This window comes from Rissa tridactyla, chromosome 3 (genome assembly GCF_028500815.1).
Source record: "Rissa tridactyla isolate bRisTri1 chromosome 3, bRisTri1.patW.cur.20221130, whole genome shotgun sequence".
In the NCBI taxonomy this organism is placed as follows: domain Eukaryota; kingdom Metazoa; phylum Chordata; class Aves; order Charadriiformes; family Laridae; genus Rissa; species Rissa tridactyla.
Window position 1 is genome coordinate 9,161,587 of NC_071468.1, and position 27,620 is coordinate 9,189,206.

At 49.1% G+C, this 27,620-nt stretch overlaps 1 long non-coding RNA gene across 1 annotated transcript in view; it reads right to left on the reverse strand.

The window, feature by feature from the left end:
* Positions 1-268: 268 nt before the first annotated feature.
* Positions 269-27,620, reverse strand: part of LOC128907491 (uncharacterized) — a 54,992-nt gene continuing 27,640 nt past the window's right edge. The window contains exons 2-3 of the long non-coding RNA XR_008465644.1: positions 2,512-2,709; positions 269-470 (exon numbers count right to left, since the gene is read on the reverse strand). This is a non-coding gene — a long non-coding RNA (uncharacterized LOC128907491). The remainder of the gene's footprint in view (positions 471-2,511; positions 2,710-27,620) is intronic.

Genomic DNA, 27,620 nt, shown 5'->3' on the forward strand with positions numbered 1-27,620 from the left:
TAAACTACTGACGCGGACAGGAGAGACCCCTTGGCACCTCCAGGCTCATGTGCATGGACATGGGGGAGGGGACCCACTCCCCCCATGCAGGGAGAACAGGAGGGGGGCAGCAGGTCTGGGCTCCCGCGGGGTTGGGGCTAGTGGTCCCCAGAAACCATCCCCAGGGGGGCTGAAAAGGCGACACAGAGAGAGAAGGGGAAAAAGTGGAAGGAAAGAACAGGGCTGCACTTTTCCATGCCATCTTTTTATTTTATTTGTTTTTAATTACACCCCAGAGTGCTGTGTATTAAGCGCCCTTAATTAAAGAGGGATGTGAAGAGCCGCAGGTGCTGGAGGAGCGGGAGAGTGAGCGGCGATGGCCGGACCCTGCTCTCCCCATCGGTGCAGGGCAGGAGGCCGGTGCTGAGCCCACGCCGGGGAAGACCCCGTCTCTCTGCCAGCAGAGCCATTCATGGGGATAACCTTGTAATCTACAGAAATCTGGGAATTATTATGGATATTACATAAATCAACCCCCCTGTGTCAATAAGGAAAAAAACACTTTTAAAAGAAAAGCAGCTCAAAATTAACCCTGAGAGCATGATTTCAACCCAGATCACCTTGGAAAAAGTGGCAGAGACAATGGTATGCATTCATTCTCTGTCCTTTATCATTTAAATAACCTGGCCTTCATTAGCTTCTGATGGATTGCTCTAAAATTACCAAAACCGGAGGTTTGTTTGTTTTTGATGTGTAGTTGCATTGATTTGGGGTTTTTTCCTCATTTTAATAAAAGGCATTTTACAGAGCACCAAAGTGAACCAGGGTAAAACATCCTGCAGCTCCCAGTTTGTCCAACAGCGGGGTGTTTGCAAACCCGTGCGGTGGGGCAGGCCCCCCCCCACCCCCCGGCAGAGGCAGGAGCGGACCCTGCTCGCGCTGCCGAGGTCGGAGGGAGTTTGGGCAGGAGACACGGGGTCCACGGCAGCAAGACCCCCACAGCGGCAGCTGCACTTTTAACTGTGCAGCGGGTACCAAAGCATGTGGGGCTCCTTAAGTTATGCCAGAAGAGAAAAGCAAAATAATTGCTGTCCAACACCCCCATCCACCATCACGAACGCGGTCCTTGCTGGCGCCGCCAAGCTCTGCTGACATCTCCGAGTGGATGGAGTTGAAGGATGTACCTAAGCAGGATCACCAGCTCGTTGCTCATTAGGAATAACCCGCTAAGCAGCACAGCAAAGCTAAGCTCGCGGTGCTTCAGCAGCGCTTGCTAAAGAGCCCTGCCTGCCCTGCCTGCCCTGCCTGCTCCGGTGGGCTGCAGCCGGCACCCATCGCGGAGTAAAACCGGCTCATGCCTTCAGTCAGCCATCAAACCTGGCCTGAGGCCGGCCAAAGCCTGGGGATCACCAGGTACAAATGACTGTCAGGAAAAACTCGTGTATAGCACCGGCGTGGGACTGTGAACACAGAGGGGAAGACAGGGAGCTGGGGTTTTTCCCCTCGCTGTCCCCAAACTCCTGGGCTTTCCCAAAGCCCATGGCCAACAGCGTCTTCCTGCAGTAAAAATGCGCATCGGAATAATAAATATCCTTCAACTCCTTGGCCCAGCCCTGCAGATCTTTTGGATAATGGGTAGTGAAGGCAGCAAAGGGCTTTTGTTGGGGTGATTTTGAGCACTAAGGTAGAAGGCTGCAGTTTGGCTTCCTGCAGGAGCCTGCGGGTTCCTGGCATAGGTGAAAAGGACTGGCATCACCCCAGCTGATGCCAACAGCCCCTCTGGAGGGCTCTCTGCAACGCCCCAGAAAAACTAAACCTATCACCTAGTCCAAGGCTGCCTTTAAAGTTTTTATTAAGGAGTCAGCCACAGTTTAGTATCTCACTGTAATCTGCTAGATTGAGTCTCTGTTATAAATCTGGACCAGTATTTGTATATAAGAAATCTGAAAACCGACCACTGGCATACGCTGATTTATTTTTTCTTAAAGAGGAAATCCCGAGTTAATTTCAAATACGTTTCTTCTACAAAAAGCTCAATTTTAAAGTCTTACTGTATCTTTTTAATCCATGGTAAACGAACATCTGAGGAGTTTTGCTCTCATTTAGGCACACAGCAAACTTGCCGGCCTCTTCAAGCTGGTCAGCTTCAGGCCCCCAGGGAAGTTTCTCTGGGCTTGTTCCTGCTACCCCACGTTAATGTCCCTTGCTTTTTCTCTGCATCCGTCATTATTCTCAGCCCGGTGTCTGAAAACCACATTAAATACTGCTCTTCCCTCTCGTTTTTCCTCCCTGCGAGTGATCTGTGTTTCATGATGATGAGTGCTAGAAACAGGAAAAAGTGGCGATCGCTTCAGGAAGAAAGTGGGCACAGGGCAGTGGGAGAGGGCGCGGGGTGACAGCCCTGTTCTGCCACCCCAGCTCCGGCAAACAACATCCCCATGCCGTGCCACCCTACAGGTCGGGAGTCAAGGGATAACTCCTGACCGTGGGGAGCTACGCCTCCGAATGCCAAAATGCTCTCTCTTCTCATACCTGCTGATGGAAAATCTGGCCAGGTAAAGCCAGGGATGTTCCCGTGCGTGACTCTGCAACACCTTCATCCATAGGACCCGTTGGCTCAGCTTTTGCTATGGGTCTTCCCCCAGACTTGGGCAGCTCTGCTCTTCAAAACCAGACCTGTCCCTCTGCGGGCTGTGGACCCGGCTCTGTTTTTCAGAGAAGGTGGTGACCCTACCAAAAAAAAAAAAAAAAAAAATCGTTCTTTAGTTTGGAAGCAGGTCCTCCCCCAGGCAGCAAGGCCAGGGCACGCGTTGGCCAGGCAGGGTATTTGCAAACCAGGCGGGTGTTTGCAAACCGGCTGGGGTGTTTGCGCGGAGCCCGTTGGGGAGTGGAGCCCGCCGGGCAGCGAATGAGCCGGGTTTAACGCCGGTGGCGGCTGCGCGTGGGGCCGGAGAAGTCGTGCAACAGAACCATCGAAGGGAGGGCACGCAACCTGCCTGAGTCGCCTAACGCTGCTCAAATAGGATTGCTGCCGGTGATGGACAGATCCTTATTTGTAAGTATTTAATGTTTCTTAGGAAGCACTTCTAAAAGAAATTGGTATGTAATGACAGCACTCACTGGAAAACAGGCCGATTATAAAATGCACTAACTTATCTGGTATTCATTTGAAAAGTAAATGGATGCAAGTAAAGGTGAGAGTTCACTACCAATTCAAATATTTTGCTTTAACAGGCTCTAGCACTCCTACTTTAATTCAAGCAGAAGCACAAGTATGAATAATCAAACTGGATGATGCTCATCAAAACCTTTGTGCCTTGCACCATTTCAAATGGTCATTGAAGCTTAATGGCAAAAAATTTACATTATTCCTTTAATTTGTATTCTGTTCCTTCCTTCTGAGTGATGTGATTGTGATTTTCTGTTGCCGGCTGTATTATTTTGATGCAAATGTTATGTGCTGCTACAGTCCAATTTCCTGCTTTGCCCCCCCCCTTTTCTTCCCCCAGTAAAGAAACAACAGCTAAAATAGTTCAAAATTGGGGAGGGATTTTGAAATAGTTCCGTAACTACTGCTCCTAATTAAAGCAAACAATGCAGGGTCTTGAAGCACCCTGAAAAGCTGAAAATTAATTATTAGCTGAAGGGGGAGGGAAGTGGCTTTGCTCCCCAGACCTTCAAAAAAGAAAAAAAAAAAAAAAGAAGATAAAAAAGTGAGGGATCCCAATTCTGCCTACAAAAGAATTAGAAAAGAAAATTTGTAATTCAGTTAAAAACTCCTTTTGCTGGAACATAATCACCTAGGGATGAATGCTTTATTGAGAGGCATGGGGTTGCAAACCAAAGCCTTGCAAACAGGAGGCCCCCGGGGTGCTCACGGCACGTAATATATGCACCGACTAATTTATTGCGCTGTGACTAATTTCCATTCCTTGTGCTTAGAGTTGCCTCGCTAATTACAGGGATGTTTTCTTAACTTGGGTAATTGCGCTGCCCGCGCGCCACCCCCCACGCGTGCCCCACGCGGGCTTTGATGCGCCCCCACGGGGTGGCTGCGGCGGGGCGCCGCCCTAATTAGATTGGCTGCCTTAATTAAGGGAGATGTGGGGGTGCGTGGAGGGGTGGTGGCGCTGAGCCCCCCATTACGCAGGCACACATCGGGCTTGTGCATCCCGAGGCTGCCCAGATGTGCAGGGCGAAGCTAGCCCCATGCTGGGCTCCCCTGGGCTTGAAAGGATGCAACAAAAACCAGAGGACACCCGTACCCCAGACACTGACAGCCAAGCGTCCATCCCACCCAAGCACCCGTCCCACCCAAGCATCCATCCCACCCAAGCACCCATCCCACCCAGCATCCATCCCGTCCAAGCATCCATGCCACCCAAGCACCCCTCCCACCCAAGCATCCATCCCATCCAAGCATCCATCCCATCCAAGCGTCCATCCTATCCAAGCATCCATCCCACCCAAGCACCCATCCTATCCAAGCACCCATCCCACCCAAGCATCCATCCCATTCAAGCACACATCCCATTCAAGCACCCATCCCACCCAAGCACCCATCCCACCCAAGCATTCATCCCACCCAAGCATCCATCCCATTCAAGCATCCATCCCACCCAAGCATCCATCCTATCCAAATACCCATCCCTCCCAAGCATCCATCCCACCCAAGCACCCATCCCACCCAAGCATCCATCCCACCCAAGCACCCATCCCACCCAAGCATCCATCCCACCCAAGCACCCATCCTATCCAAGCATCCATCCCACCCAAGCACCCATCCCACCCAAGCACCCATCCCACCCAAGCATCCATTCCCACCAATTTCATCCCCACCAGGCTGACTACACGGGGCAGAGCTCCTACCAGGAGCATCCCTAAAAATAAATACTGGGGGAATGGCACCGAGCATTTGTGTCACTGCGCTGCTTGCCGTGTGTTAAGCCTATCTCCAAATCTGCTGCTGCGGGCTGCCTTAATTTTATATGTGGAAGTCACTCATGCATTTAAAATTATTAGACAGATAATCACTTCCTTGAAATAATTTCAACACTCATCTATAATAAAAAAGATTTCTTTCAAAGGACCCTTAGTTAAATGGGCTCAGTGCTACTTTCTGTATCACACAGGTCAATTTGATTCTGCTCTATACTCTCTATACAGCTAAACAATTGCTTTTCATAAACTGAAGAGCAGAGTGAAAGCAGCCCGTAATATCCATCCAGAGATGGCCTTGAACACTTTCGTTAATAAAAGCTTGACATCTGAAATCCTACTTCTTTATTCCTCCCTTATCAAAGAGTTGGTCAAGATTTCAGAAAATCAATGTCATATTAATAAATACTAATAACCTGGCGGTGAAGATGACGAAGAAAAGCCCCCAGCACGCCGGGTGAAGCATCCCCTTGCCCAGCCCCGGGGGCAGCGCACCTTGATGCCCGAGGATGGGCTGAGTGCTGGCTAAGCCCCGTGCAGAGGGGCAGCGATGGAGACCGCACGACGAGCACCGCTTCCATCCGGGACTCCCACATCTCTGCAGGGCCACCTCCGCTTTACCCACATCCCATATGACCTTGCCAGAGAGATGCCAGGGACAGACCATCCCGCAGGCAGCCCCAGCGGTGTGGAGAGCCCCCAGATTTCACTCCAAACAATGAAATTCCAGCTGTGGGCCCCGACGGACCCTGCGCTTCTCCAAGGTGGCTTTAAATCCTCGTTTAGTCCTATGATGCATTCCCCCGTGAATTTGGGACCGCTGACAGCTTGAAGAAATGTAGTTGTTTTCCTTTTACATTCAAATAAATAAATCATTTCCTTTCACATTTAACGGCAACTCATCGTGCACCTAGGGCGAGACCTGATTTCAGAGACCACTGACATTAGAGACACAGCTGCCTGAGAATAAAGAAATTCCGTTTCTCTACCACCAAATTAATAGAAATAAACGCATGGGTAGGAATGACGCGCGTGCCGCCCCGCGCCTTTCCGGGACTCTCTCCATCACGGCGCAGGCTGCCCTGGCAGCAGATCAGCTCACTCCCCCATTTATTAACCCACGGCATGAGCAGACCGGAGGGACCAACCGTGTTGTCTAACGGTTCTTGGGTTTTTAAGTTAGACAGTCTTTAAGGTGTGCACACACAGAGATTCGCACGTGCCTTTCGCATACGTTGGGCTGGGGCAAGAAAGGTTTTCTTTTACCTGGGAACATTTACTTGTCTTTGTGTTTTGCGACAAATCACAGTCTGAGGAGGTGGAAGTTGCTTTGAGCTTGAATTTTTAAAGAAAAAGATGACACCCCAGGCGATGGCCCATTCGTGGCTTGCCTGGCTGCACCCGCATCCGTCCTCACACCCGTCCTGGAGTACCAGCGTTGGGACTGGCGCTGGGAAAGTATCTGGAGGACCAAGGATAACACGGTGGCCGTGGGGTGCCTGTGCCGGGGGGCACCCAGGGGTGCTGCCAGGTGCCTGCAGCAGCGTGCACGCAGGAGGTGGAGCACACGCACCCCAGTACACAGCTGCTAGGGACCACGAGATGCTCACGCGTATAAAGCGTCTTCTCAGGCTCACGCTTCCCTGTGAAAAAGGAAATAAAAAGAGCCTCCCCCGCCACGAAACCGCCTTCAGCATCTCCTTTCTAATAACTTGGCATATTCACTTAATACAGCCCGGCTCCTTCCAAGTCGTTAGCGGTGGCAGGAGACACAGCCTGAACATTGACCTGGTTTGCTTGCCAAGACAGAGCAAAGAGAAACCTTCACATAATCATTTCCAAACATTAAAATGGCTCCATTGTCATTATAGCTGAGAGATTGAATTCGCCTCATCAAAGCGGCGTATGACAGGTGACTCAATAGGATGGTGCCAAGCGCGGAGGCAAGGAGATTAGCAGGGCACTGATATCATTATTTCCGCCTATCACAGATTCGGCAGGGAGGCAATTGTAATTTCTGGGCTTATTAGTCTGCATTCGCAGGAAAAAACCTAGTGATAAACCTCAGTGTGACAGCCAGGCATTTGTGCAGCAAGTGCTGTCATAGTGACACTTAGAAAATGCCAATGTGGATACGTTCTCATAATCCCCCCTAATAGAGGTTAAAGCATGGCACAAAGGCACTCTTATCAATGATCGGGACACTAATAACATTTGCATTTTTAAGTTAAATATAGTAAGTAAAGAGTAAGTCTCCTCTTTGCGGCTTTGGCAATTAACTTGGCGTTGGAAGAATAAAAGCAAAGCAGAAATTCCAGGCGGCCCCTATCTCCTCCACGGCGGGCGAGGATGCTCCGTGGGTCGGCGTTGCCGGGACGGCCGCTGACAGGCGAGGCGCCCCGCAGGTCCCCACCTTGGCTTTCCGTGCTCGGGAGCCGACAACCAGGCTGGGGACGGGACCCGGCTGAGGCGGGGGACAGGCAGCTCACGGGCATCGGCGCTGGATGAGCAGAGAGGAGAAGAGAGGAGCAGAGAGAGATGCTCGCCTGGTGCGGGGGGCTGCCGGGAGCCGGGGGGCAGCTCGCCCCGGTTGCTGCCCTTTCCCCTGAGGAGGGGAGGTTATTCAGGTGCTTTTACAGGCTTTTACAAGGGGTTTGGCTGCAGAGGGACAGAACTTTTTTAGGGGGAGGAGTCCGCCCCACGGCGCGCGCCAGGCTTGGGTTTTCTATGGTAATTCCCCCCAACACACGACCCCAGCGTGCGCGCACGCACACGCACGCTCTCCGCAGGAATATCTCAAGGGAAAAAAAAAAATATATTACAGGTGGTAAACTGTTACTTTTCCACATTTAAATAAGAGACCAATTAAGAAGACTATGTAATTCAATTCTTGAGTGAGTGCCACTGAATTCAATTTGTTTCAGGTCAATGAATATAATGTGAAGTTATTAACAAAAAGGTCAGGGACTGCATATAAAATATACACACATGACACAGGCAGGAGTAATTAGTACACATTTCACATGTTCTGTTGCTCAGACATATGGTGTAGAAAATCTTAACAGGATTAGATGTTAATAAATGTTCCCCTCTCCCTCCCCCCCCCCCCCTCCCTATTTAAATGGGGTTTAGAGCTATTCCCCCCGCTGCTCCCGGGATCCACTGGAGGTTAAGGACCCGTGGATCGCACGCCAGCCCCGCCACCAGCACCGCTACCAGAATCCTCAGCCGAGGGAATGCACCCAACCCGCCAAACCCTTGTCTCTGGGATCTGTCCCAGACACCATCTCGTAGAAGCCGGTCTCCCACGCGTGGCTGAGGGGAGGGGGGTGAGTGGGGGGGACCCGCAGCATCCACAGGCTGCAGCTCCACCGATTCCCACGCAGCCGGCGGGGGCAATATTTTAACATCTGCTCTGCAGTAGAGGGGAAGAAGGGTCCCTCGGCTTTATCAACAGCTCCCACAGCACGCCTAGAGTTTTGCTTTCTAGAAATGCAGGTGATTTGCTTTTACCGCCTTTCCTCTTGGCATGGCGGGGGACAAAGCCGGGAGGAAGGGGTGCGGGATTGTGATGGAGCCAGGCTCCTCCGCACAGGCAAACCGTTCAGGGCTGGACCTGAGAAGTGACTCGAGCCATGTGCCAGCACGTGCCGCGGCAGGGACAACGCTCGGGGACTTTTGTGCCCCGCACGGTGCTCGTACCCCGGCTCTGCCAAGAGACGGAGTTACGCCATTTGTGGCATCTCACCCGTTATCCTCTGCGAGAATCTCACACGCGAGATGTTCAAGGGCACCAGGCAGGTGGGACAGCCGGCGTGGTCTGGGTGAGAGCAAGGAACACCGCCACAGCAGTGGTGGAGCAGAAGTCCCCTCCACGGGCAGGGGGACAGTCCCTGCGGGAAGAGCTCTGCCTGCTCCTTCCACGCCCTCGGGGACCCCGCGGACACTTCTGCACCAAGGATCACCACGTTTCCCCGTGCCAATTTGCTTCGAGTGCATATTTAATGTGAAATTATTATATAAACAATAATAAAAATTTCAAATTATTATATAAACGCTGTGTTTAAGCAGTGGTTGCATCCAAAAAAGCCTATGACCCATCGAAAAAACCCCCAGAGGGATATGAAGCCCTAAATGCCTTTGTGACTCTAAGCCTAACTATCAAGTGCTTGGATCCTCTCACAAGTGAGGTTGCACTTTAATAAGTGAAGAAAAAGAGGACTTGGGCAAAACTCCCCTGGAAACTATAGGAACAAATCCCAAAATACGAGAACTCTGCTCAGCTTCTGTATCACGCGGGGGCTTTTTAAAAAATGCACAAGGACAGAAAACACTGGAAAAAAATCTGATTTGTGGCAGTCCTGGCCCCATCGCCGCAGCGAGGGAGGAACAAGTCCCACTTACGCGCCGGTGCAGTCAACACCTCCGATTCACATGAAAAAAAAAAATTCCTGCCTCCAACCTGCAGCACCTCCTCTCGGCTGGGCTTGAGTTAATGTTTTTTGCTTGAAAATTGTAAAACGGAAGATAATTTAAAGCTAAGCACTTGCAGGAATAACCCTGCCATTCTTTTTTCATGAAAACTATCCTACTTGCAGAAAAGGCAGAGATTTTCCAAATAGCCGAAGCTCAGTGAAACTTCGCAAGCAGGCTGTGTGTAAAGGGCGTTCCGTAATTAGGGGAAGGTGCTGACGGGTACCCCATCCCATTACCCCCCCGCAGGCAGGAGAGTCCCTACGGTTACGGGGGCTGCGGCGGCGGCAGATGAGCATCCCCGGCGAGTCCAGTGACCGGCCGCTTCCCTCCAGCCGGTTCTATCCCTTCGGTCCGGTGGCTCCGAGCTCCCGCCGGTCGCTTCGCTTGAGCCGGATCTCACGGCTGCTGACAGGCGGTGGGGCGCATGGGTGGTACTGGAAAAGACGGTACTGTTTGCCTTGGGAAACATCACGCCAGATCACACGCCTCCGGGTTTGTCAATTTTAGCGCTCAATTTTTAAAAGTAAATTTTAGCAGCCAGGTCTGGTTTCAGACTAATTCAGTGAGATGCTGTCCTAAGCAGAATTTCCTTTTTTTGTCACTCACGACCGAAATAAATGTCTTCCTTTGGCGTCGTGCGCAGACCTGGAGAAATGACACAATTTGGCTGGATGCTCCTCTGCCGAGGAAGACATATATATGGATCCTAGACAATAAAAAGTCTTGTTAATAATTTTTCAGATGAATGACCTTGCTCTGCGTTACACGCCAGGTGCATCCCCTTTCTTCTCCCAGCCCCTGACACAAGAGGGGACGCCACAGCTCGCAAGACTAAGTCGTCCTGCAGGAAAGCCGCTGCACGGCGAGTCCCTGTGGGATGGGGAGATGCTCTCGGAGCCGGTGGCTCTTCACCGCTTTCTCCCTGTCAAGGGACCACACACGCGTCCCTACAAAAGCCTTTCTAAAAGCCTGCTGAGCTGCATCTACGTGTGTACGTGTTAATAGCAAAACCCCCCAACCCCGGAGGCCTTCTGGACCACATGCACACCCCTACGACACGCGTTCAGAGAAGCCTTCCCTAGCCAGCAGCGCACTCCCCACATCAATCAAATACCCCCACGTTATACCACAGATACGACAAGAGACGTATGCGCCCCCATTTTTCCCCACCTGGATGGATTCTTCCATTTAAGCCGACGTTTACCGTAAGTCAGTAAAACACCTTACAGAGACTTAAGTTCCTACTTTTTCACTGGATGCCAGAAGATTAATCCACGCCTAATTCCAGGATCAGGTTTGGGAAGCAGGACCTATTGGGGACTATGGAAACGTCTTTACATGTGAATCGCTCCAATGTTTTTGGAATGAGCAGCGAGAGAAACATTGCAAAGGACAGGTTAACTGATGCCTGGCAGCTTCCCCAGCACTTGCTGTGGGGAGCTAAATCTGATTTATAGAGATGCTCTGGTGTCCATTCAAATCTGCTTGAGATTCTTTACTGGGAAAAGATAATCACGTTAATGAGCCAGATGTGTTTGCTTGCTCTGACATTTTTCTTCGCATCTTCTGTTCAGAATGAAATATGCAACCAATTTCCCAAGTTATACTTTATCTCCAGTGTTGCCTGGTGTGTTAAAAGAATTAAGTCATTTGTATATATTGACTAATAATTGTCATTTATTACTGAACTTGTTAACATAATCCTCAACTGGAGATATTTGTTTACTTTGCCCATGTACTGCTGTATGGTTTTCGTATAACCGATTGCAGAAAGCAATAAGAAAATGCAGGAGCGAGAAATGGAGAGCTTCAATAATGGATGTGAAACATGCTACCATATGGGTACAACCCCAAGTATACATGCGTTTAACATTTGTCTGTAAAGAGGGAAATTTAAAGTGAGATTGGCCCATACAGGTTCGAGGGTGAATTAAACAAAGCTGAGACGAGTGCGTTAATTAACATTGCCGCGGCTAGGTATTCAAGACACGATCCCATCTCCAGAGCAATCAGCAGAACTCCTTGGGTTTGCTCAGGGGAGAGCCAAGTTAGCGCTTACGGTATATTTTGTCCTTAACAAAAAAGGGAAACGGGCATCGCTAGTTCTGGAAAAGCTGGATTTCGCTTCTTCAGCCGCTTCAGCATGTCACACGCCGCTACCCACCCTCCAACAGCCCCTCGTTTTTTGCGCCGGCTTCCCGGGTACCTTTTCCCACACCCTCCTCCCCACAGGGACGTGGAGCTGCGCATCGATGCCCAGGAACAGCAGCTGCCTGGCTTCGCCCCGGGACCCTCGCCACGGCTTAGCCTCCGGGCACGGAAGAACATACAAAGCGTAGTTACGACAGGACGAGGTTTCAATCGGTGATGGATTAATTTCTCCCTGCTTCATCACGTATCCATCTGTATATCCAACGGCGACATCACTTATCCATCCGTAAGAAGAGACATGGACAGAGGAAGGGCCAGCTCAGCAGTTTACCGAATATGTCAGGTGGAGACGCCAAAAAAATCGCAAACAAATAAAAAAAAAAAAAAACAAAAAAATTTTCTTTTTAATTAAGAAATTATTCCCCACCACCACCAAACGGCCCATTTTCTCTCCCCATGATTTCCTGGTTTAAAAAAAAAAATTGAAGCAATTTATTTTTCGCTTTATTGTTTGACTTGCATATTGGAAGCAAACGAATAAAAAGAAGGGAAATATCGATGTGAAGCCTTTGTTTTCAACTTTTCCTCCTTTTCTTTTGTCTTTTCTTTTTCTTTTCTCACTGAAAAACACAGCCAAGCTTTCCACTAACACGTGACATGCCTCCCAAAACCTCTCCGTGACTTGAGTGAAGCCGGAATGACGCCCCTAACCGTTTCTGACACCCCCGTGTCTCGAGCTGGGTTTTCTGTTAACGCCACTGGCGTTTGCTCAGCGTTTCTGCAAACCGCCCTTCAAAACCCCAGCGAAACCCCCCGGTCACCCAGCAGAGGACAGAGGTGGAAGCAGACCTCCCACGCTCCGGCCACCGCGGCGGCGGGCGCCGACGCCGGCAGGGCTCCTGTTGCCACAGGGGGCTCCTAAGCCCCTTGGGCAGCCCCGCAGGCACGTGTGCTGCCGTCGGGGGGGCGTCAGGGCTGGGAGCATTCAGCTTCCAGCAGCCGCGGGGTCAGCGCCTCCCAGCTCGGCAGGCTCTTACCACTCCCGTTCCCCGGCATTTTCATTAACTGAAGATTGCGAATGGGTCAGCAGATCTATACACTTTTTGTATTCCCTCTGCTTAGTTTATTTATTTCTTTTTTTCGCAGGATGCTGAATAACTAACCTTTTCTTCAATAGATAGATTTAAAAAAAAATAGGATCCATCACACAGCAGCAGGATAGCCTTGCTCTGTTTTGACCTTTCTGAAATTAATTTCCCAATCTTAGCTTTCAAAATCAGAGATTGAAAAGACCTATTAGATCAGCCAATCCATCTTATCGCCAGTATGGCAGCAAGCGGAGACCCCAGCTAAGTGCTCCTCTACATGGGGAAAATATTCTGGAATAAGACGGGGCATGAATTTAAAGTGAAATACCTGTTCCAGAATATTCCGCATGTGGACACGTACTCCGGAATAACCACAGCTTTTCCTGAGTTTGCCCAGTCGGCAACTGGAGGCAATCACCGTGACACAGAGGGGAGAAAAAATCCCATTTTAGGATAAGGGCGCCTACCTCTGGAGCTTTTTTCTGGGGTAGCTACAGGGAATAATTCACCCTGATCCTTTTTCCCCACGCAGGGCCGTTGCTCACAGGGCAGCATCCACCCGGGGAGGAGAGGGAAGGGTGCTAACCCAACCACCCAGAGGAGAGCTGCCCCCAGCCCCTGCAGGGAAATCCACCCTCCACCTGCAGGATCAACGGTTGCCTTAAAGCATTCGGTCCAGAAGGATAAAATTCTAGGCTGCGGCTACTTAAGGAGCCTGTGATGTTAAAAGACACCTCTCCCAAATCGCAATTTAGCGCCTTTGCCAGGTGGCACAGGTCTTCTCAGAGGATCAGTACTTTGCCATGTGGCAAGTAACTCAGCACTTTGGGGTAAAACCCCAAAGCTCAAGGATCTGATCTGCACTGGTGCTGGGAGCCTGAGGCTACGGCCAGCTCCAGCTGCCCTGACCAGCCCTCCTGGCCTGGGGTGGGGGTCCCTGGAGAGGCCCCCTGGGACAGGGGAGGGCTCCCGGCACCCCATGACCCTCTCCTCCTATTCCCTTTGTTTTTACTAAATACCTCGTTATGCCATTTTTGTGGTATTCCTCATTCTGCAGTTAGTATTGCTCTATCCTAGTCCAGGGCTCTGGGGGTTGTGTTTTAACGCCAGCACTGATGACCCTTGGGAAATACCCCAAGGGGATCCCAAAACGCAGCTCTGACCTGGAGACAGCAAGGGTCGTCCCACCTGTGGACACACCTGCCAGAACAGGCTTTAAGAGAGAGCGGTAACAGATTTCACAGGGGAAAATTATAAAACAAGACACCTGAAGGAGGTTTCTGGCTGGTTGACTCCTAGAACAACGAGGTTTTATAATGCTTTTAACCATATCTAATACAACAATCTAATCCTTTTTTTTTTTTTAAATCCTACAAAATGCTGCTCCAGTGATGCTACGTGAGCGTCACAAGTGAATCACCGCGGTACAGAACAGTGTTTTCCTTTGAATCCTCAGATGTTGTTGCTTTTTGCGTGGCAGGCCGGTTGTTATTTCCCACGGAGGGGTGCCCATCAGCGGGATCGGGCTGGGAAGGATGAAATGAGAAGACCTCATCGGGCCAGGCTGGGAAGAATCAGAACCCACCACGCAGCAGTGGTGTGGTGCTGTCGCTATTTAAGGACGCTAAACCTCCGGGTGGTGAAAAGGTGGTAGGGTTTGGTGGGTGGCTTCTGTGGGGGCTTTCGCACCAGATGGGGATGACAAAGCAACTTTCCAGCCCCCAGCCTGCTTGCTGCTGAAAGGAGGGCAGGAGCCAGCTCACCCCTCTGCAGCCAGCAGGAGACGGGTGCTCACCGAGAGACCACCCGTCCGGAGGGGATGGGTCACCCTCTGCAAACCTGGGTCTCTGTCTCCAGGTTTTGCAAATCCACCACTCACCCTCGCTGCCTGACTGTCCCTGTGGGGCTCAGCCATTTGAGATGTACCGTTCCCAGCCAGCCTGCCTCCCTTGGCTCTCGGGAAGCGGCTGGGCACGCCGGATGGCGTCGCAGCCGTGGGGGTTTCCGAGGAGCAGAGCAGCGATGAGGGGTGACAGAGAGCAGAACAAAACTAGGCCAACGCACAGCACGGCAGCAAACCAGGTCTGTTCAAACCAACCGTGTTTCCTACTTTTATAACGCTACAAGTCAATTAATAATTTAAAAAAACCCCACCAAACAATAAAAAAAAAACCCCAGCCCTGTCAGCCTGGACCAGATTGGGGTGAAGCATTCCACAGCAGCCTTGGGGGAACATTTGCGCTAGAACGAACCGATCCCTGCGCCGCGTTGATTAAAAACCAGATACCTAGCAGACCTTGAAAAGTCGTCGAGGGGAGGAAATCGTTAGCAGGTCAGTGCTTTCTGGAGGGTCCTCAGGGATCAGCACAAAGGCTGATGCCAGGGGTGGCTTCACCCAGACTGGAGGGAAATCCTTTGGTGCCGCCGGCAGAAGAGACCCCTCCAGCGGTACCACGCTGAGCCCAGGTACGGCGTTCCCTCGTCAAAGGGCTGCCACAGACATATACCTGTATGGAGGGGAGCCACCAGCGATGCTGATTTATGCTGCTGGTCGTAAATGGTATCAATGCCACAACAGGCTTCGGTCTGGGAGAGGAGAATGCATTCAAAAGTATTTGAAAATGAGTTTCTTGCTATCAAATTCGATGGGAAGGAGCCTCTGCCTAAACCCACAGTAAGTGTACTCACAAAGAAACTGTAAATTTATATTAAAAAAAAAAATAAAAAAATATCAGTTTAAAGCCCTTTTACATTTTCTATCAAGCATTGCAGTTTGGTCGACAACTGCAAGTCTTTTTCCATTAAAATGCCTCTATTATGCCTCTGCAGTTACTGCCCTTCTTAAACATCATTACATTGTGAGGAGCTGCCACTATATCCATACAATGGGGGAATCAAGAGCACACAGATAAACTGGAGCTGCAAACTTTGCGCACTCAACAAGTCCTCTCCGCAGACAATTAGGGCCAAAAGATAAATATTGACACATTAGACTATTTTCCTCAATTTGTTTTTTTGTTGATCGTCTGAGCGATCTGATGGGGCAAAATTCCACTTTTCCGATATCTTGGATTCTTGGCTAATAGAAACAAATAAAGTGAAAGCTTCTGTCCACAATGGGTTAGGAGCATCTATTGTTGGCAGGCGCTAATCGGATTAAATTGGCTCCTGGCTCTATTGCTAGGAGGCTAACTCATTCCTAAATTTCTCCCATCTCAAGGGGATGTGTCATTGTTGCCTTCTTTTTCTTTTTTTTTTTTTTTTTTTTTTCCCCCCTACTATTTAAATCTGACGGATGGAAAGAAATAAGGAACGGCTTGAGACGACGGCGGTGCCCGCCGCCCTGTGAACAAAGAGCGGGGCTGGCAGAGGCTCCGGCATTGGTCTGTCCTGGCCGGAGGGGGCTGCGGTGGCTCCCGCAAGCCCCTTCTCCTGGCTGGAGCCGGTCTGGCATCTCCGCCGCCTCTCCCCTCTGGAAATGGCATTTAAACCCAAACGCTAATGCAGGCGGGCAGGGAAAAACCTCCGCTTTCCACGCTGGGCTGCGCTCAGGTTGTTTCCCATTAGCATTTTAATACGTACCCCTGGCATCAGGCCCTTAAAAGAAGCAAACACGTTTATGCGAGCAGCCGAAAAAGACGGCCTTAAATAATGTCGCCTTTGGAGGGAGGCCCACGAGCCGCGAGGTACATTTTTGCCCACAGTCTGATAATTTTCAAAGCTATTGGCAACCTGGGAATTTTCCTGCCTTATCACCAGGGCTCAGCTAACTTCACTAACACTAATCAGAGCTGGAATCATTCATTCAAGGATTGCATGATCATGTTTTTCTTTAGCGGTGACAGCTGCCTGAGCCGTATTAGCAATGCAGATGAGTCAGCCTAATAGGTTAATGCAGAACACGCGAAAATTAGGTTTAATCCCCAGTGAAATAATCTAACATTTTCACATTTCTTGATGTTGGGATAGAGACATTGGTGGTGACTCAATTAGGTGTAATGTAGATCAAAGCAAATTTACCTTCTGGCTGAACCTTCCCCATAGTTTAGATAGAAGAATATAAGGGTTCTTTACTAATTGGCCAATGGCTGTGGGGAAAATATATTAAAAGCGAGCGTACCGCAAGAATTGCGTTTCAGATTTGGACCAAGTAATGGCTGGGCTTTGCAAACACCCGGGCACGTCGTTTTGCCAGAAACCAGCGTTTTGTGCACGGCACCTTCCAACTCGCAGCTCTTTTCAATGCAACGCTTACAAATGAAGGCATTTGGGGTTTTATTATTTTTTTTTTTTTTTAAACTCTATTCATTTTTAATGTCCCATACCGAAATATCCCCAGTGAGGTTTGAAAGAGCTTGTATTATAAAAGAAGCATAAAGGAAAAAAAAAACCACCACAAACCACCAGTGTGTGTCTATCTCGTGTTCTCATTCTTGGGGAATAACATATCAAACAGCAATCGCTTTCAGTCATAAAGGGAAGGAAACAAAAAATTACATGCCCTCAGTTGCCAAATTATTTTTTTGCCTTGACATCTTAATTCTTAATCCTTGTGTGTGGTCAAATCAGTCTACTATAGACAACCAATCAAGCAATTATTCCTAAATTATATTTGCCCAACTCACATTGATTGGTTATTCTTTTCTTATTGGGTAAGCTCATTAATTCTGAGCAGCTTGCTTATTATGCTTTCCACATCATTTTCTTTCTGAGCCTATCTACTCACACCAGCCTGCTGATGTTTCAAGATGCCATACAGAAAAAAAAAAGGCCGAGTGATCTATTGCATTGTCTCTTCCAGCAATTACAATTCACATTGCTGATTAACTTTGATGTGAAAACTAATGAGATAAGGCAAGTTATCAAGGCGGACCTGATCGTCATCTCATTTATAGAGCATTTGCCATCGGTGAATGACAAAAACTAATGAAGATGTATCTGACAGCAGGCTGAGCCGAGGCAGAATTTCGTTTCTCATCAGCAAGTGCTCTGCTTCGAACTCATCAGTCTATCTGAAACATGTGGAAATTAGCTTAATAATGAAAACACTTCATCCAAATAGACAAATGTTTACATTAAAATAGCTACATGATAAATAGATGTTAAAGATTTTATGCCTTCTTGAGTCTAAACAATGGAGCACAAAATATGTTCTCATATTCACTAAATCATCCCTATAAACCTCCGCACGTGCTGCCATACCTGCAAGCTCCCCGCTTTATGGCTCAAAAATATTTCTGGGCTGCGGTTCGTCCTTTCGGAAACGTACGGTTTGGGCTGTAATTAATTAACTCCCGCGCAACGGTAGCTGGCAGGAAAAAGGCAGAAGGACCTGGCGACGGTGGCGTAGGGTAATTGTCCCTGTTCGGTAGGGACCGGGACTAGATTTGGGTGCACGGAGCTCCCCCAAAGTGCATTTTTTAACAGTACCGTAAGAGAAGCAAAATGTGACGCATGTTGTGCCCCAGGAAGAAATTTATGCAATGTATAAAAGGTATAATTTTTTCTCCCGGACGTAAAAAATATAAAGTACAGATATAATTCATGTCAATACATCAACATTTCTTGCCCGAGCCATAGCTGCCAAAAAGTCTCCTGTGATATCAGTCTAGTTTAGAAACGTTCCTGATAAAAGGGAGGCGAGGCAGAGCTACTCCCAGTTTTAATATTGTGGCTTCGGTATCTTTATTTATGAGAGACTATTTCATATTTGTTGTGCATTATTTCAAATGCTTACGCTATGTCCAAACATGTCCCCAGTATGTTTTCGTATCTGGAATAAAATATTCATTCGTCATCTGGGATCAAAAATACTATTTTTAATAAAAAAAAAAAAAAAAAAAAAGAGAGAGACATGCATCTGTGAGGCAGAAAGGTGAAATTCTCACTTTAAGTTTTTTTTTAAAATTGTGTATACTTCAAATAAAATAAACAGTTGGTAAAAGATTCTTTTCCCTTATCGTGATTTTTTTCCCCTCTCTGGAAAAAAAAAAATAAATATGGAAAGCCTATACGACTGCCTCCTCCAGGGAAAAAACCAAACAACCAAACACGTTACTACAAATATAAGAGGAATTTTAAAATTGATCAAAAAAATTATTTTCCGAAGGGATTGGAAAAAGATTGCAGGCTTCCCAGGAAAGCTGCAGGAGCTTCTACAAATTACGCGCACCGACAGCTCCCTGCGTGCATGTGAGAAAAGCTCCGATCCCGACCAAGTTACGAAGGCAACGCCCGCGCAATAGGAATCGTGACGGTCCCGGGGCTTTCCGAGCCACCGATGGGTGCAGCCCCCCTCCAAATCCCCCCCCCCCCCAAGCGCCGCTGCCAGACAATTCCCGTCTCACCATTCCGATCATAACGCACTCACCAACTTTCATTCCTCGTATTTCGAGGACATCTGAGGTCCAAACCCGAGATACCCCGGGCAGATTGGCATTGTGTATCACAGATTAGCCCGCACAAAGAGCCTGCATCCCGGGAAAGTTAAAAGAAAAGCCTGTTATAAAGCGCCAGCGACAAATTACTACTTCAACGCTGGATTAAATTTAAAAGCTCTTCACAGAGCTGCAGATAAATCCTATATATGAGAAGAAACCATAAAAGTACTCGTTCAAGAGCTAAAGGCACAAGTGGAAAGTTGACCCCAAAGATTTTTTTTTTTTTTTTTTAATAGCCTACTAAGTTTATAAAATTTCTCAAGATGTAGGGAGAGGGTTAGGTTACTTCCGTAAGACTCAACAGCACAAAGCCAACACGTGCCGGTTGGGGCGATTAATGGGGAGACAAATCAGCAGCAAGCAACGCAATTCATTAAATAAAATGAAAGCCAGGTTTGTTATTTGGGTTTTGGGTGGTGTTTTTTTTTTTTTTGGTTTGTTTGCCCGGATTTGGGGTTATTGTTGTTTGGTTGGTGGTTGGTGGTTTTTTTGGTTTTTTTTTTTTTCTTTTACCCAGCCCAGTGAAAGAAGCGGGATGGTTTCTCTTTCACCGCTTGCCTATGCAGTGGGGAAAAACATTGATCCCATCCTCATTTTCCTTTTCACATGGAGCTGTAAGCACAGGTACAGAACGGCATTCCTCCCAAACCTGGCGCCAGGCATTTACATGAAAATCCCCAGCAGCTGCACTGATGGCTCGGGCTGCTCTCTCGGTGGGCAGGACGCAGCGTTTTCCTTTCGGCTCATTTTTTAAAAAAAAAAAAAAAAGTGTGATCTGTTCATGTTTTATCTTTTTCCGCGCATTCATTACTTTATATTTCTAAAATGTGGGGCTTGGACATCACAATCGCTTCACTTGGTCGCTGGATATGTACACATACGTGTATCTGCATGGAGGGACGTACAGAGAAAGGAATGCTGCTCCTCCCTCCCCCTCCCCGTCCTTTATCCCGGTAGCCTATTTTAATAAATAATTATAGGCAGCTAAAGGATTTGTTCATTCCAAAAGGTCTCCCCTTCACATTTCTCAGAGGTTCAGCTCAAGGAGACACCATGATAATAAGGCTGACTCGGGATCCCTACTTCACAATGTCATTATGAGCTAGCATTTAAAATGAAAAAAATATGTATATTATACCTAAAAGCGTTACAAGGTTACAGTCTCGTCTTCAAGAATATTTAATGCTGCTGGGAAAGCAGTGCTGGTGCACTGAGGAGGAGGTAAAAGTGGTGGTGGGGGGGGGGGGAGAGAGAAAAATCCTTTCTGAAATACAAGCTTAGAAAAAAGATGTTGGGAACGAGCATGGAGTTCATTTGCATTTCCAATGACTTGGACTAATCCTCCACCACCACGTTTATATTTTCTTATTACTTTTCCTAATTATCTTCTTTTTTTTTTTTTTTTTTTTTTTTTCTCGTAGCTTTTTCTCCCCTCTCCGTTCCCTACTCCTCCCTGTTTCCAAATAGCCGGCATGTCATTGTCTGGCTTGGGGCCGGACAACACCGAGGGCTAAGGATGGCCCGTCCGAGCTAGCCAGTCCATACAGCCCCTTAAAAATGTGGGTGCACCCCCCTGTGCCGTCGCCCCCTAGCCACCCCGGGCACCCACCGCAGCCCCCCTCAGCGCCCGGGCGCCACGGCAGCGGGGCGGTTCGCTTTATGAGAGTCTGTTAAGAAACATTTCTGGGGTTGAGTAAGAGCAGAGGGGGTTTTTGCCAGGTCCCTCGGGGGTCAGTCGTGGGGTACATGTGGGGTGCCCCCCTGGAGTGGGGTATCCAGGTTCAGGGACTTCCCCGGCATGGGGGAGGCTGCACCCAAGCCGCAGCCCCCCATCACCCCCCGAAAGGCGCTGCCGCCCCGCACACGGCATGTGGCACCACCGACTGAGACTGGAAAATAAAGTAAAATAAACCAAACTCCGTCACCAAAGAGACGGCCACCCAACGCGGCTATTATTGAAAAATTTAGCTTTATCACCGTATTGAGACCTTTCTAAAAACTAATGCAGATTAATCTTTAAAGCTCTATTCAAAATGGCACTTAGCTAAGAGTTAGACATGAAACTGGAGCTATATCTTAACGTTAATATACATCCTCTATCTTTGACAAGTAAATTACATTACTAAATGCCTGTTTGAGACCAGCTACTAAACTGCTATTTCAATATTATCCTAAAATTTGTTAATAGCCGCTCTTTCAAATAAATTATTAAGTGATAATGAAAAAAAGTCCCGCTTTGAATTTATATATATTTCAGCAGAGAATAATGTTTTATTTAAAATAGTTACAGTGCGCCTTTTGATTTAGAGTTTAAAGTAAATAATATTTGTACATCTAAAACATACTCAAGACAAATGAAAAGCCTCTAGATGCTTTTGTATGAGATGCTGAAGAGCTCTACAAACTTAAAAGCACAACCTCAATTAAGCCCATCTTCATCTGGAAAAAAAATTAGCAACTGAAAGCTGAATATATTAGATAATGCACACTTGCAGAAGAGCATTCTCTTAGCAAAAAATTCTTGATAACCAACCTAAAGCTGGCCTTAGAGTTGCTCAATGCTAATTTTGTTTGAAACTGTTTAACTAACTATGAATAGATATCCATATTCAACAAAGGCATAATTAATGGCAACCTTCTCTTCTGCTTAGAAGACATCATAACAAGCAGAAAAGTACAAAAAGATTTTTATAGTAACTAATTTAAGGACAAAGGGTTGACCTCTAGCATTTCATTAAATAAACTGAGCGAATAAAAGAAGAGTGACAGTATTCATCCTTGTTCAATTCAAGCAGCCAATTTCAAAATGCAAATCATAATCTGCAGATGTTGGCGCCTGATATATTTTTTTTAAATATCATTTGTTCAATTTAAGAACATCAGACATTGGAATTTTAAATGAAAATCAAAACCAATTCCCGGCTTCAGTTTTAGGCGTAGCACGAGCGTACGCGCGGTGCCTGGAGGCCCGCGGGTGAGCCGGGGCTCCCCTCCCTCCTCCGCCGTTTGAAACTCGCCGGGTGAACCATTCATTTTATATATTATTTCCAAAACCTTTTAATGGAGAAGTTCTATTAAGCCACACATTATTTCTGATTAGCGGGGCCGGTAAGTGCTGCTGCGTTTACAACCCGGGTAGGGAAAATGAGAAAAGCCACAAGCTGAGCCCGCTGAGCTCCTCTCCACCGCGGAGCTCCTCCCTTCCCACCCGCGCAGACCCGGCGGGGTTGCTCAGGTAGCGGACATCAACCCGAGAGGCGGAGGGTGATGGATGCAGCCCCCGAAACCGCGAGGCGATGGGGTCGGTCTGACGGCGGAGAGGAGCATCCTCGCGCCGGTCCCCAAAGGCGGGCGGCGGGAGCCCGAGGCCCTGCCCTGGGGAGAGATGTGGCGGTGCAGCCTGACCAGGGCGCGGGTGGGGAAAGAGCGGCAGGAGACCAATTTACGCTGAATTTGGCAACGCAACTCCAAACCTCAGCAGCCTGGGTTTTTCTCCTGGGGAAAAGGCGTGGTGGGAAGGAAGGGGATTTTGCTCGGACCGTGGGTGATCCGCGGTCCTCTGCTTCGGGAGGAATTAAGTCTCAGCCCATTTCGACGCGTAGCACATGCTTGACTTCCACAGCAATTTAGGGGGAAGTTAAACACGCGCTGAAGCACGCCGCTCAGATGGGAGAGCCAAGGGCGAGGCATCTCCAGTTCAGCAGATATTACGCACTTTGCGGCTATGGATCCACAGCTTATAGCCTCTCACATCTACCGAAGGCCGCCTTCTTCATTTCCGCACTTCAATAAGATTATCTTAGCATTTCGTACCTTAACAAACTGAAGTCACAGAAGATGCTGAGAGACTCTTTCAAAGTGTCTAAAGAGACCAGACGGGGCCTTGCTGCACCTAACACGATGGTGACATGAGTTTGTCCCTCTCCCATTTCTACGTCAAATCCGACAACTGTTTACAAGTTTGTGGAGGATAACTCTCAGGGCATGGCACCACACGACCCTGCAAAAATACGTAATTTCTCTTAGGAAGTCGCTTTGGGGTGTCTGGAGGGGTTTTGGGCGAGGCAAGAGATTTTGTTTATTTTAACCATTTTAAATACCTAGACCCACAGAAGGAGCTCCACTGAACTTGGCCATAGGCTACAGCGGACCAACACCGGAATCTCCTTGGCAGGTAATTTCCTTCCTTCTATAATGAAGGGAAAAATATCCCAGTTGCCCGTCACATGGACCTTAGTTACTGCTAAGTTACAATGAAGAACAAGGTCTGTAAAAGCATGTATATTAATTAAATTGCTGTCAATTAGAACTCATCAGTGATTCACGGTACATAGAAAGTGAAACACAGGGTCAGGAGCATCACTCGGGAGAAGAGAGCAGAACTGCGACGTGGTTGGCAGCCGGTGCTGCTTCGCCCCCAGTAGAGCAGAGTCATTTCTGATACGCAAAGCGCTGTTTTCTTACGAGACCCTTCAAAAAGGGCCGTTCAGGAGCGGCTGGTCCGCCCCGGCCCCGCCGGCGCTGGGCACGGGGAGCGAGGAAGGGCCGAGGTCTTGCCAAGCGCCTGCAAACCCTCCTACACAAACAGACCCTGCAGCTGTCGCGGGGCAAAATAAATGACTTCCGGAGGTTGCGGAGAATAAATGAATTCATTCACGCAAAAGTGAAGGGGACATTGTTTTCCTCCTCCTCAAAAAAAAAAAAAAAAAGAAAAAGGAAAAAAAAAAATCCCCAACAACCTATATATTAAGGTATCAATGAACAACAAATTCATTCTGTTATGACACAGGAAATCTAAAACAGAATAGGCTGCAAAACAAACTCGATTTATCTTCGCCACGCATGCAAAAGAAAAAATTTCTCTTGTTAGCTGTTCTGATTAGAGTGTTCTTTGACTGGTGGTTTTGGCTCACACGCCTCTTGACTGGCGCTTAGAATTCAAGCCACACATGGAGAATTTTTTTGCCGGTGCTTTAGCAGTTGATGCTAACTTCTTAGATTAAGATTGTTTCCTTAGGTTTATCCTCTTCAGTGACAATGTGTGGACAATACGCCTTTTAAAATCAGGCTGCAGATGCACATAATCTCTGTCTTCCTGCATTACAAACAGGAGACGTGGAGGTTTGGTTTGTTCACAAGGGAGAGGAATTACTCATTCAAAGAAAAACCTTCATTTTTAAATTTAAAAATTAAACAAAAAAAAACCCAACCCAAAACCAACAAACCAAAAGAAGACACAAAATGGAAACTGGAAACACAGATTCAAACCAGACCCTGTTTCTCAAAATAAGACAGTAGCCAAGGGAGAGCAAAAGACCAAGCCACCTCCACCAGTCCCTCGCCCTGGGTGGACTGGAAGCCCTGGACTTCCCCTGGAAGCCTCCATCCTCTCCCCAGCTCCCATCAGCAGCCCTGAGCCCACCCCAGGGGACATCCCAGGCACATCCCTGGACCCGATCCCGGGAAGGACAGAGGTGTGGCGGGTGCTTCTGATGCAGCATCTCCTGCTTCCACGCCCCTGGAACAGACGCCACCCGTCCTGTCACAGCAGCACGAGGGGCACAGGACGGGGCAGCCACGGGAACCAGGCGAGACCTTCCCCCCTCTCTTGCTGTCAAACAGCCCCGCTGGCTTAGGCTCTTGGTACCTGCGGGGTTATGGCCCCGCACAGCAGCCCTCCGTCCCACCCCGCTGCCTGGCGCAGCTGTTCCCTCCTGCCCTTCCACACACCCCCTTGGCAGATACTGCAGACACTCAGCAGATACTGCAACGTAGCTGCTTTTCTGAACCCACTGATTTTCTGTTCAGTGCTATAAACCCAAAACGTGGCCGAGAAACAAAGCCCGTATTGCTCTTATTCCTAAAACGTTTACGCTTAGCTATTTTCCCCCAGTAACATTAAAAAAATCTCCTAAAAATGAGTGTAATGGGTCGATCCTGCTATAGAAATGGAATTTGTACAACGGTACACAGCTGCAAGAAGCGCTCAGCTTGCAGGGGAATAATCCAAAAGGTTTTAATTAGGGAAAGCAACAATAAATAAAAGAATACGAGCTTGGATGGGAACACTTGAGCGTAAAAATAACTGGGAAAGATGACATACGCTTGTGCTTGGAGGGGAGATCTCCCTTCAGAAGGGCAAAACGTGAGCATTTTTTTGCCCGGCCCGGCAATCCCAAAAGGCGGCACATTGCATTCCCCGGCACCAGCGTGCCCTCCCAAATCAAAGGGGCTCTTTAGGAGAGCAAGCCCGGGTGATGCCCGGCGCATTAATGCAGAGCACATCTCTGAACCCATGTGTGGCCGAGCCAGGAGCCCACCCCTTCCGTCAGCTGGTGACTTCCTAAGCGTCCCGGACAGCTGCGCGTCTGTCTGCGGCGCCTCGAGACGCCTTGTCCTGCCCGGATTTCTTGGGACCGCCGGCTCCAGAGGGGGTCCCCGACAAAGGCAGGATGCGACCCCGGCACCGCGCCAGGATGTGGCCGGGCTTTAGGGGGCCAGGGCCAGGCAGCGCGATCCTCCCCGGCCGCTTCTTTAAACCCATGTCACGCTCCCGCGACAACTGCTCCTCTGTGCTTGTTTGAACTGTCCCTCCCAATTAGCGGTAATAAGTGACTCTGTAAAGATGAGCAAACACAGCGCATTCATTAGCCCCGGCAGCCCCCTCCCTCCCTGCCGGCCCGGCAGCCCCAGGAGATCCCCAGGGCACCGCTCCACCGGCGCCTGGAGGATGCTGAGCGCATCTCGCCTGGCCTCAACAAGCGACAGCAAAAGGCAAATTAATGACAAGTCGTTCAAAGAGTTTGCCTGAAATTATTTTATTCTGCCCATCTACCCAAGAATTGATTACTCTCGGCCTGAAAATATGTCCAAATCAATACGCTAAAGCTAAGAGCAAAAAAGACATGCCCTAGCCCCATTTATTTAATCCACTTTTTTGAGGAATGGCACATAATTTACCGGGTAGGAATTGCTAAACCTTTCTAGAGCAAGGACTAATGACAAGCTGTGGGAAACCTGCGTCTCCATCCATCTCCCCGGCAAGCCACGGGTCCCTGCGCCTGCCGGTGACGACCTTGGTGGCGGCAAAGACCCCCACAGTGCCAGGACCTGCCCTCCGGCCACCTCTCCGTCCCTGCCGGGCAGGCGGGTATGGAGGTGAGGCACATCACCCAGGGTGTCAACTAACAAAACAATTTCAAACCTCCCCTTCACATGAATATCCTTAAAACTAGGAAAAAAAAAACCAAACAAATAAAAACCCAACACCAAAAAGGATGACCGGCTGCCCAGGTGGCATTCCCTGGTTTACTCTTATTTGGGCATCTCGGACCATTTTCCACAGGTAACGTAGCCTGCAGGCAAATACTTGCTCCAGGGTATTAAGGCAGAAAACAAACCTCCAAAAACCACCTAGAAACAGCCTCGCATACTGTTTTATGGCAACAAACTCTAGGAAAAAAAGAAGATCCACCCTGCAGCTCTTGCACGTGCAGGTAGGGCAAGCGTCCCGCTCCCACTCCAGATAACCCCCGTCAGGCATCCAAAAATGGAGGTACCTTCTCAGAAAAGCAGGAGAGCGCACCAGCAATAAAATTACAGGAAACGACTGCCCAGGAGAGACGTGGGGCTCTGCGACAGGGCCAGCTGTGAAGGCAGGCACTTTTTAATAAACAATACAAGAACGAATTTGGGGAGGGGACGGGCAGCGCGCCGGCAGGGCCGTCGGCTTTCCCTGCGGACCTGGCTCTTGTATGGTAAACTAAAACAACTTTGAAGTAAACACGAGTTGAGGGGTGGGTGGGGGGGAAGCTAACAATGATGCTGGAATGTACGCAACAGAAACACTGAAATTACTCGAGCAACATTTGTGGCTGGACTCAAAATATTAGCAGAAAAATACCGGCATTTCCCAGAGTGCCTGAATCCAGCTCCCAGAAGAAAATGGCACGAGGGGCGCTTTGCAGGACAACAACATGTTATCGGGGGGCTGAGACCCAGGCCTGGGGAGATTTCAGCGCCGCGTGCGGCTCTCCATGGGAAACGCTCAAAAACCCACCCCGCGGGCGACACGAACACCCCGCTAACTGACCAGCGGAGCAGCGTCTGCAACGCACCCCATTTGCGACTCCTCTGCACGCTCCGCAGGGCCCTGGATTTTCCAGGGCATTAAACTCTTATCCCCCACCCCACCTCAAAGAGCTTCGTGGCAGCTGTCATCCTCCTCGAGGTGGGTGGATGGATGGGCTTCTCGCTGGAGACCATCAGTGTCACTCTCCAGCCATCGGTGGGTGAAGGACGAAGCGGCACTGGCCGCCCCAGCAGCCCCACCGTGCGCCCAGGAGGGCAGAGCAGCGGCTGGGGGAGCGTTGCCAGCCTGTGGGTTGGTCGTTACTTGCCCGAAACGGAGGGGGGAGAGCAGCACCTGTCAGTAACGTGCAGAGGTGCGGCAGCAGAATGACTGTACGTACACGCGTCTGGTACAGGCTCACACGTGGCTTCCCAGGCACCACCACGGGAAGCTCCACGGAAAGGACAGCTCAGATTG